The 9,478-nt window shown below is 31.7% G+C and overlaps 1 long non-coding RNA gene across 1 annotated transcript; it reads left to right on the forward strand.

Annotated features, from left to right (window-relative positions):
• The first annotated feature begins 1,609 nt into the window (after window positions 1–1,609).
• On the forward strand, window positions 1,610–8,251 carry LOC139485763 (uncharacterized). Its single transcript, XR_011655391.1, has 3 exons — window positions 1,610–1,723; window positions 2,922–3,035; window positions 8,069–8,251. It is a non-coding gene; the product is annotated as an uncharacterized lncRNA (long non-coding RNA).
• The last annotated feature ends 1,227 nt before the right edge of the window (window positions 8,252–9,478 follow it).

The following is a 9,478-nucleotide window of genomic DNA, read 5'->3' on the forward strand; positions in this document are numbered from 1 at the left end:
AGTATTTTTATTTGTGGTATTTATTGAAGAAGTATATCGAATAGAATTCGAATTGTCTCATTTAAATTAAAAAAAAAGGTCGAAGAAGGGTTGTTTAGGTGTTCTCCATGGTGAACCTCCCGACAACAAACATGATCACATGGATCTATAAATAAATAGAAACCTGAGCGATAGAGGGCATCGTTATTTGATGTCCTTTAATGAAATAAAACAATATTACAAATACCATTGAAATGCACGATAAACCTCTCCGCAGTATACATGATCATATCAATGTATATATAAATAAAAAAAAACGGAGTAATACATGCAATTGAGGGGTGTTTGATGTCCTTTAGATTAAAAATTTATTACAAATGACGTGGAATAATGACGACGTACAAACCTCTTTGAATTTTAATAGTTTTCATTGAATTATTATGGGGTCATTGGGTATATATTTGTATGTAGTTACATCTTATTTTTTCAAAACAATTATCATCTTATACATTGTTATAGGCATTTTAAGTTTTATATCAAGATTATACACAGTTTTCTAGGATGAACATTATATTTGTAGAGGGTGTTTTTTTTTCTCTTGGATTTTGGAAAGTATTATGAATTTAGTATTATAATGAAATAACACGAATAACGTTTAATGCAGCGTAATGTTTTAAACACATTTCAAAACATATTTTTTTCTGAATGTATAAGAAAATGGGTACTTCATTTTTAGATATTGACGAATGCGCTTCAACTCCGTGTCAAAATGGTGGAACATGTGCAGATTTGATCAATAGATACACTTGCACTTGTGATTCAGGATACAAAGGAATTCTCTGTGACGAATGTAAGTGAAACCTCCAAAAAAAATATGCATTCCACGAAAAATCTTGTTGAAGTGTTTATAACAAAAGCGCACCATTGACTTTCAGTTCAATTTTTAAATAATGAATGCAATTTTGAAGCTAATTAATATGTTTTTAAAATTACACACGTCACTCGGTGGTTTACTCTGATTTTTTTTAGCCATTCAATCAATTTTATTACTTAAGATGAAAATATAGGTTGCGGTCTAACAACTTCATTTAACACCTTCGAGTATGAGAAAGAAAAGTGCATCGAGTTTTCAATTGCTTAAGATAGACGAATTTTCAATGATCATGTTATGTTTCTACATTTATAATCCGGTAGTTTTCAATGCGAATCAGTGGGTATTTCAAAAAGAATATAATATTGAAATATATGGAATGAGCTATATTATCAATTGGTAGGTTTTGGCTGAGTAGTAGTAGTTATGCATATGTCACATCAAGTTCACTGCAAGAGCACATTCTAAATGCATGTGACTGAAGTTCAATTTGATGTCAATCTCGACTACACGTATCAATCGAATCAATGGATGCACTAGTGACTGTGTAATTTTTGATATTAGGAAAATTAATAAATTGAAATGCCGCAGAATATTTGGAACTTAGAATTTATAGATTTACGTGTCTGAAGCAATTTATTAAATAACAATATTACAATTAATAATTTACACTAAAGACGTCACAATCGTAGTGTTCCTTGGTCTTTGAATCAATTATTACTATGTACATCATGTTCAATGCTCAAATGTGTTTTGTAGATATTGATGAATGCGCATCAAGTCCATGTCAGCATGGCGGAATATGTACAGATGGAATCAATGGATACATGTGTACCTGTGTCCAAGGATACTCAGGAAGTAACTGTGAAGAAAGTAAGTATATTGCATAACAAATGTTCTATCAGTTTTGGATGTGTTTGATCCCGTGTACTTAAGCAAAATGTACTGTTTTAATATAATTGATCACATACTATGTGATTAACACATCTTTGTTATCACGTATGTTGTATTTTTTATTGTAAGACACTTCTTTTGTTTTTGATTGCATTTTGAAATGCCATGCAGTTACACAGCTACTTTTGCATAGGTACTATTTATGTACTAAAAATATGTAGTATTGGAAATTTACTTTTAATATATAGTACTACAGTATTTCTTTACTTTAAAATTATTGTAATATTTAGGTACTTGTATTTTACAGTACTTGATTTGTACTGAATATTTTGTTACAGAAATAATACAATATTCCATGTTTGAAAATCATATTTTTAAGATATTTGAAATAGAAAAACTTTCAAAATGCTGAAAATGTAACGATAGTAGCCAAACATATGCAGTACCTAAATGTCAAGTACAAATCAAGTACTGTAAAATACAGGTACCTAAATATTACAATAATTTTTTAACAAAATAGTACTGAATATTAAAAGTAAATTTTCAGTACCACAGATATTTTGTACAGAAATAGTACCTATGCAAAAGTAGCTGTGTAGTATCTAGGAAATCCGATAATCCACGAGTAAATATGTAAGAATCTGTTTATCTAATAATTGAAAACTAAATGTGCTTTTTTGTAAAACAAAAAAAAAACTTCAATTGCCTTTTAACATTCCACGAAGTTGTCAATTTCATCAACACCTGTTAGCATATTTTGATTCATCCAGTTAGCTAAAAAGGTTATGACCCTTCAATTAATCAAATGATCTACTGAGATCACAGGTAACCACACGTTGATACAACGAATTATACAATGGGTTCGGAAAGGGATACATGTCCATAGCATTAGATAAATTCATGTATCCAATGTATTACAATATGGACTACATTTACTATCTGATCAATCGACAGATATATCAAATTAATCAAGCATATAGGAAAAATGATTTGACTCAAATATTAAAGGCATATCCACTGACAATTTGTAGATCATTAATTATCCTCATGCTTAAATTAGTTTAAATAAATTCAAAACGTAGCTGTAAGACGTACCAATCGAAGTCACTGTGCTGCAATCTTTTTTTAACAAAAACTATTATTGCTTTATCATATTCAATTTACAACTACAACTTAGATTATGATGAATGCAGTTCCAATCCATGTCAGCATGATGGTACCTGTACAGATTTAATAAATGGATACACGTGTAACTGTTATATCGCATATAAGGGAAATAACTGTGAAGAAAGTAAGTGAATTGTTCTGTAAACGTCTCTGTCAATGTATTTGCGCCTGTCCCAAGTCAGGAGCCTCTGGCCTTTGTTAGTCTTTTATTATTTTCAATTTTAGTTTCTTGTGTATAATTTGGAGTTTAGTATGGCGTTCATTATCACTGAACTAGTATATATATTTGTTTAGGGGCCAGCTGAGGGACGCCTCCAGATGCGGGAATTTCTCGCTACATTGAAGATCTGTTGGTGATCTTCTGTTGTTGTCTGTTCTATGGTCTGGTTGTTGTTGTTGTCTCTTTGACACATTCCCAATTTCCATTCTCAATTTTAATTGGTGTTTCGAATTACTTCAATAAATGTCATGTCTCTTTTGTCAATGCCATTTGTATTCTTGTCTTTCATTTTTGCTAATGGGCTTGTCTTTTTATGCCGTTTTGTTTTTCTTAGATACATATTTGTTTTCGTAGTGATGACGATTATAACATAATGAATGCTGTACCCCTATTTTGACTTATAGTAGGGTGCCCAATCAACAAATTTTATCGATTTGCCTTAATGGAATAACATACGGCTATATTTTATATCACTGGAAAGAGGAGAACAAACCTAATCGAAATATCGTTGTCGTCGTTGTCTGCCGTGGTCACATTTTTTTTAAATCAGGGTCAAAGGTCAAAGCAAAAATTTCAGAAGAATGCACAGTCACTTTTAGATAGCTGGTTTCTCCTACATATCTGCGTTTGGAGCAAAATAAAAACAACTTATTTATAGAAATATATCTTTTGTATCTACATTTAAAACTTATTTTATATTTTTATCCCAAAAAATGACTTCAGATTGACTTTTTTGCATATAGGGTGCAAATTTGAAATTTTCAAAGAGCTGTTATATAACAGTGACCTTGACCTATTTCAAATTCTAAATTAAAAAGTTTTGTATTTAATTCATTACAAGTAACATCTAAAAATATTTTTTAGATCTTAACTTTAATAATTTGTCGAAAACAAAATGTGTTTTTCACGTATTTTGATAGTCAGGTGTTCGTCAATTTCTAGTTAAATACCAAACTTCTGTTATTGGTTGTGAAAGAGTATATATAAATGATTTGTTTTGAAATTTGTGTAACATTAACGTCAAACTTGGTTGAATATGAAGCTCTGTGTATAGCTTTGCTTTACAGAAGTAAAAATTAATGCAAACGGAGAAAAAGGGGGGTTAAAGTTATAAAAACAAAACGTCTATTAGAAATAGGTAAAACACCCCATCCTACATATACAGATGACTAAATGAGCAACAATTGGCTATGCTGTTTACAAGTATTCCAAAAATAAAATAAAGGAGAGGGTTATGTACAGCACAGATGTATTTTACAAACAATTGTAAACAAAAAAAGGCATGAGAAACCAAAGGGACATTATAAAATAAAAACAAGCTGACAACACCATTGCAAAAACACGAAAAAAAGAACAAATGCAAATATAAAACTATGATCGAAGCTGGTATTACCTACTACGTTGAATGGTCTCCTGTGGTTTAAGCCCACCAACCACGGCAAGGTCAGAGACCATACGGCCGGGTTTTTTTTTACATATTTTTCCCCACTATAGATAGATTATTACTATATTTCTAACGATTTCAATATTGAGTAGATGTTATATTTATTGTTTAGAAAAGATTATGAACTGCTTAATTTTCATTCAATAGCTAGCAATGATTCATAAGGTATAAACAGAAAAATGAAATCTTATACATCTACATCTTCGTAGTCATCAATGTTTCTAACTGCAACCAGATGAGTATTTGCATTTTGACAAATGTCATTTGCCTGACATGGGCATAAATCTGTACATGATAGATTCTGTTAGAAACAAATGCAAACTTAATCTTGCAGAAATTCATATGACATCTGACCTTCGAGATAGAAAGTAACAAGTCATTCTTCTTTTCCCATCCTAACTTAAGAGAAGAATGTAGTATAGTTTTGCTATATGGGAAGACATCAAATTTATGTCTGGAGTGAAGCTCTTATTACATATTGTTTAAAAGTAAATTTACAAGGATGAAGTTTGACAAGGGAGAAATTATAAATTGCAAAATTGACAATGGAAATAGGGAATGTACCAAAAAGACCACAACCCGACCATAGAACAGACAATTTTAACCAATATTACGCTAAATTTGTTTAGGTCACAATTATCTATTTTGATTTTTGACTTGAGACCATTAAGCGTAACATTAAGATCTCGAGCTGCGTCCATAGATTCATCGATGTCACAATAAGAAAGGTTTGACAAATCGGAAAAATCATCTGGTTTTTCCTTTAAGATTAAAAAAACAGCGCGCTTACCGATCCTAAACAGGGACGACGTTGTATCGCATCATGTTAAAACATGTGCGCCTGGTATAATGTTACAGATGGCAACCCGAGACTTTTACACATTTCTTGGACAGGCATATAGCGGCGAAAATCTTGTGTGCAAGTTATAGTACCTGTTTGAAAACATAGCTCATGCGTATGCTGCATTTAGGGGAAGTAATGAACGCATAAGATCAGAACATCTGTATCTTGTGATTTTGTTATTACCCTACCCTATATGCCTTTTTACACAGAACTCTTTATCTACATGAATAGCATGTAAAATCGTGCGGGTATCTACTTCATCGGGCGTACAAAATGATTCTCAAAACCTGAATACTCCTTCTGAGCAGAATTGGGGTCCTTGGAAGTGCTAGCTAGATAAATGACGCTTGAAATATACTAAAATAAACATGATCTTTCCGTGTTCCCAGACCCTCGATTAAGCTTTTGTTTGTGCTAATTTCTCGCATATTACTACGCAATTCAGTTATTAAGACATATAACACACGTATTTCATTCCTACTTTGATAAGGGATTGATGGGCATAGTCTAACAGGACTGTGTGCCATATTCCGGGTCTGAAACGTGACCGAAGGATTTTATTTGTATATTACAATAACAACAAAAAATCAATTAAAAAAAAACCAATTAAAAATATAAAAACCAACAAAACAAATATTTCCTAAAACAAAACAACGATTTTCAAAATAACTCGACTATTCAAAACATACATATCGACCATACAACAATTAAACAGAGAAATGAAGTAAGTGACAGTTGTCCTAGTTAATGACCTGATAGTGTAAGCTACAAAACGATTAACGGCACGAGAGAAGGCGTGTTTGAATCAAGGCAGAATTATCACTAAATTTGTGTTTTAATTTGCTATTTTCTTCTCACCGATTAACATTACACGAAATGTATTTGGCACACATATGAACCATGTCTTATTGATGAAATCAGAGTAAAAATCTTGTGAAAGTTACACGCAATAAATTTTCTTTCGTTCCAAATGTGACAAATTCAGCTAAAAAAATAGTCTTACAAAAATCATGAAATACTTACATTTAAATTATATAAATCTTTTCAGCTTTTGTTATATGATAAATTTAATTTTTATGCTAGATTATCAGTATCATTTAAACAAATGATACAGAAAGCAATAATTTTATTTTTCGTGTTGAAGATGGCTTGTATGAGTCGGTATTTTTGGGTACCCTTAGAAAGCACAAAATTTTGAAAAACGTGACCACGGTAGCTTACGACGACATTCAGGATTGGAAAATATAATGATTTTCCGATAGTTTGCATATACATATAGCCGTATGTTATCCGTTAACTTAAACTCGTTAACTAGACGTCTTTTTCGATACCGGGCACCCTACTATTATGATATATGTTTGTTTTGTTCACACATCATTCTAAATTTAATGTAGTTTGATGCTACTATCATATACACCAGCGGTTTAGCTAGCCATAAAACCAGCTATATTCCACAACTCTCTGACAACGCTGTGGATAAAAAAAAACAAAGACAAACACCCAAATTATAATACACAAAACACAACATAGAAAAATAAAGACTAAGCAGCACGAATCTCATCGGTAACCTCAGGTACTCCGGCAGGGCTAGCAGATCTTGCAACATGTGTTGAGCTTATGTTAGTACAAACCCATTAGGTACGAATGCTATTTTATTGGCAAAAGTACTATTAATAAAGGTATTTACGTTAGTATCAAGTATCGAATTTTAAAATGTTCAGATCGAACGTAATTAAAGAGACATGTATAGATCTGATGAGTTAATACTTTTGCAACTGATTTTTACAGTTTGCTCTTATGTTTTGTTGTTATACATTTTACAAAACCGTCCCAGATTAAGGGGAGGGTTGAGCGTCTACAAACATTTTTTACCCTGCCAAAGTCTTAATGTGGCTATCCAAATTCAGAAGTATGTAGTTTAGTGGTTGTCGTTCGATCATGTCTGTCCTATTTGTTTTTCGTTGTTTTGTTATGATTTAGTCCGTTACTTTCTCAATTGAATTATTTCACGTTTCCATGTCGGGTCCTTATAGCTGACTATACGATGATGAATTTTCGCATTGTTGAAGTCCTACAGTTGCCTTTAATTTAACATCTATTTTTATGTATCTACTTTTCTTTATTTGCATATATAATGTTCAAAAATTATGTCATTCAATATATTTAATTCATGTTTGCTCAATTCTATTCTAGATGCGTTTTTAGACAACAATTGTCTTTTTAGTGATGATCGAGGCCAAAATATTCAAAAGTAGGCAAATGAATACAAATGTTAAAACTAGTCTAACCTTCTTGGGTGTCATATATTTTGTTTCCATTATTCTTGTCATTGATTTTTAATTTGTTTTGGTAATACGTTTTAGTCTTGTTTGTAATAATAGCAATCGAAGTATGTTTGAAATTTGTTGCTTCGACAACATGGACAATCCCCCAAAAAGACAGTTTTTGTCAAATTACTGGAGTTATGCATGATATGGTGCAGTAAATATTCATCGGTTACTATATATTAATATACACTTTTTGATCATATTTAGTTAAAATTTGTAATTGATAATAAAATGTTATGATGAAGTGAAAAATACAAATTTGGTTTCCCTTTTTCCTTTATTATTTGTCCGATAAAGGTAATTTTCTATTTTTTCTTTTTAGGTAATGATTTAGTTGATGTGAATTATAAACTGACGGAACACACAAGTACCCATGCGTATATAGTGGCGATCCTCGTGACGTCACGTTTGAATTGTGCCAGAAGTTGTACTTTAAACCATGATTGCTACGGATTCGAATACAATGTTACTGACAAAAAATGTCAGATGATTTCACCAAGTTCAACAAGTCATTTTGGGATAGTAAACTATTATATTAAACATTTTTAAACTTATATATTAGTCAATAAAACAGTTGATTTCAATCAATACGTATGAGTTCAGTTCATTTCAATGATTGTTAGTCGTTAAATTTGTCAGAATTTGTGTATTGTAAACTACTGTTTGTTTGGTTACTTTTCTTTTTTAGCCATGCGTTTTAATAATCCGCTGGTATCTTCCGGTATCTATAATAACATTTACCACGGTAACATTAATTCTCGTTATGGGTATTTCAGTTTCAAAACAGTAATGAAGAATTTTCACGAAAATATAACAATTTTTTATTAGTTTGACAATAGTTGTATGTTGACATGAATATTAATAATGTGGTCATTTTTGTAAATTTCCTGTATAAAAAACAAAGTATTTTCTTATCCCAGACATTTTGTTTTTATTAAATTAAAATCAAAGCCATCACGAGTTGGTTGACCGTTATGGAATAACCGTTTAACAGATACCATCGGATATGTTTCTTACGTCGTAACTACAATTCCCTTCCCTGTTTACAAATATGACCTACGAATTAGACTATTTACCGGATTTGTAATAACCTGAGCAACTCGACGGGTGCCATATGTGGAGCAGGATCTGCTTCCACTTCCGAAGCACTTGAGATCACCCCAAATTGTTGTGGAATTCGTATTGCTCGGTCTTTGAGTTTCTATGTTGTTTCTTGTGTACTATTATTTGTATGTTTGTCTTTTTCATTTTAGCCATGGCGTTGTCAGTTTATTTTCGATTTATCATTTTGACTGTTCCTCATGTATCTTTTGCACTTCTTTTATAATAATCCGGAGCACCTGAAAAATTTTTGTACAATCAGGAGCCTCTGGCCTTTGTTGGTCTTGTATTATTTTAATTTTAGTTTCTTGTGTACAATTTGGAAATTAGTATGGCGTTCATTATCACTGGACTAGTATATATTTGTTTAGGGGCCAGCTGAAGGACGCCTCCGGGTGCGGGAATTTCTCGCTACATTGAAGACCTGTTGGTGACCCTCTGCTGTTGTTTTTTATTTGGTCAGGTTGTTGTCTCTTTGACACATTCCCCATTTCCATTCTCAATTTTATTTTGTAGCTTAGTTTTTAGTCTTCTATGTTGTGTTTTGTAACTTTTGTTTGAATCTTTTTGTTAGTCGATGTTATTTTGCTTCTTGTTTTTCCATGGCATTGTCAGTTGTTATTCGACTTTT

Source organism: Mytilus edulis, chromosome 8 (genome assembly GCF_963676685.1).
Source record: "Mytilus edulis chromosome 8, xbMytEdul2.2, whole genome shotgun sequence".
Lineage (NCBI taxonomy): Eukaryota > Metazoa > Mollusca > Bivalvia > Mytilida > Mytilidae > Mytilus > Mytilus edulis.